Source organism: Penaeus japonicus, unplaced genomic scaffold, assembly GCF_977035675.1.
Source record: "Penaeus japonicus unplaced genomic scaffold, GWHDUDI00000001_assembly GWHDUDI00000038, whole genome shotgun sequence".
Classification (NCBI taxonomy): Eukaryota; Metazoa; Arthropoda; class Malacostraca; order Decapoda; family Penaeidae; genus Penaeus; species Penaeus japonicus.
The window spans coordinates 7,788,051-7,790,550 of record NW_028234440.1 but is presented as its reverse complement, the minus strand read 5'-3'; the positions used below and the strand labels follow the sequence as shown (position 1 = coordinate 7,790,550).

At 37.0% G+C, this 2,500-nt stretch overlaps 1 long non-coding RNA gene across 1 annotated transcript in view; it reads left to right on the top strand.

Annotated features, from left to right (window-relative positions):
• Positions 1-519: 519 nt before the first annotated feature.
• LOC147467073 (uncharacterized) overlaps positions 520-2,500 on the top strand; it is a 2,686-nt gene continuing 705 nt past the window's right edge. The window contains exons 1-2 of the long non-coding RNA XR_015190686.1: positions 520-602; positions 2,112-2,500. The exon at positions 2,112-2,500 is cut by the window's right edge and continues 705 nt beyond it. This is a non-coding gene — a long non-coding RNA (uncharacterized LOC147467073). The remainder of the gene's footprint in view (positions 603-2,111) is intronic.

Here is a 2,500-nt window from a genome sequence, read left to right as displayed (position 1 = left end):
TACAAACTATCAATCCCTAGAAGAAGAAAAAAAAAAAAGAGGTAAAAAGAAAAAGAAGAAAAAAAAACAAAACAAAACTGGATCGATAACCTACCAAAACTTCCCATCATTGTGAACGATACGAGAGTACAAAGATCACATCCATCGGTCTGTCATCGCTTAGTCATATCTTACCGATCGCTAATAGTACTATTACAAGCAAAACTCCAAGCAAGACGAGAGACAGAAGGAGAAGCCTTCGGGACCAGACCGGTAGTTGAACGAAGAACCGGATCCAATACCATCATTGGAAAGGGTTTCGGAATACTTAAATAAACTATTCAATCCCCCATTCACTCTTTTTTTTTCCCCAACGACGAGTAAAGTATAAACAAACGAAAAATACGTATCTAAACTACGTTCTTTAATCATTTCCACATTATAAAGTGCTCTGGAAAGGTTGGAAAAAGGCAAGCGCAAGGAAGCACAAGAACTGGCAACACCGTCGGGTTAACTACCCCCTTTTACCTGGATGGGGATACATATATAAGCCAAGTTTCATCCTCAGGTTACGACGTTTCAACGGAACTCATAGAAGACTCGGCTCACACACACACGAAGAGGTAAGCGAAGCAACAAAACTGTGTTGAAATACGGGAAACGGTGATGGAAGTGGTAACAGTAGGTAAGGAGTATCAGTTTTGAGAGAAGTAGTTTTTGAATCAGTGAAATAGTTTGAGTGATGGTATGAAAAAATAACATAAGGAATGAAATGTGTGTATGATTAAAAAAAAAATATATGGAAGTGCAAGACATATTAGATGTTCAACGCATACAGTGGCTTTACCTTTCTGTTTCTCGTGGAAATTAGAGAAGAGAATTATATCAGTAATTGATGTAACTACTAAAATGTTAATTACATATCTTTTATTATCGTCCCATCAATTTTATTTCAAAATATATCATATCAGTTTTGTCTTTTATACATATCATGCATATCATATCAATTCATTTACTTACCATTTTATATGGTGTAAGGAAGAACCTAGAATTACACCCACACCCACAGACACACTCACACAGACAAACAGACGTTACACACACACAACTTAAAATAGGCATAATTCCTATTACCGTTCATTCCAACTAACTTTACTCATAAGACCATAATCAAAGACATCATAAAAAATCAATATTTAATCATTATTTTCTTAATCAATTGGTTAATCATCCCCCAATCAAACCATCATTCTATCTCCCGTCCATCCTATCACTTTCTTCTCCAATTATTGTATAGCTTTTTTCAACCCTCCTGTCCCCTCTTTAATACAATTAGGATATTAATGGTTCTCCACTATCCTATTACTCGTGCCCATACCCAGCCTATTACTATATCTCTCCTATCATTATCACTCCATCTTACAACCACCTATTGTTGTCTATCTACTGTCTCTCCTATCGCTCGTTTCCACAACCATCCTATAACTTATTATTTGCATATGATTATAAAAAGAATAATGATAGTGATGATGATAATAGGAATGGTATTAATAGTGATGATGATAATAACAGCCATGATGATAACGATACTGACAATAATGATAATAATAATGATAAAATAACATCAACAATAAAGAAATAAAGTTATCAACAATAATTAAGATAATGATAGTAACCATGAAAATAACGACGATAATAAATACACAGGTAAAATATTTCACCTTAAAACAGACGCTTCACTAATTAATTTCTTTCACCGTAGTGGTCTTCCTAAGAAAAAAGTGGTCGGGAGAGATCACGTGAGTAACCCACAATGAAATCTTGGATTAATGATTCATATGGTCTAACACTCGATACTTAATTAAAAAGATAATTCACAATGGTTTAAGATAAACTCGGAACACTAACTTTGTTAACTTTTGAATAGTTTTCCTTCCAAGCATTTTATTTATCCTTTTTTTTTCTTTCTTTCTTTCCTCAGTCATCTTACTGTTTCTAACAACCACCCTATTATCCTCTCCTCCCAACCATCCTGTTTCTCCTCCTTCCAAATATCCTATCACCCTTTCTTCCAACCATCCTATTAGATTTCCTATCCCGCATATTAAGAAAACCCGCTCTCTCTTCCCCAGATGCTGAAGCTCGTGTTCCTATTATGTATGCTGAGCTTGGCAACTGCAATGCCGCAATTCAACTGGGATTTCAACTCGGGTGTCAACCTACCCGGAGGATTCGGTGCCAACGCCAATGCAGGAGCATCCTACAACAACCATCCTTGGGGACCGTACGGGAATGTTGGTGCAGGAGCCAACGTGAACACGCCCTTCGGAAACGTGGGTGCTAACACAGGCTTCTATTTCCCGGGGAGACGTTAAGCTCTTGCATATCACAGCGTTTCTACAACTGCTTTTCATCAGCGAGTGCGTTGTCAACACTTTCTGACCATCAAGGTATGAACAGCATCAATTACTTCATAGTACCAACTCCCCAGAAGTACTATCTACAAGTGCCAACCACCGTG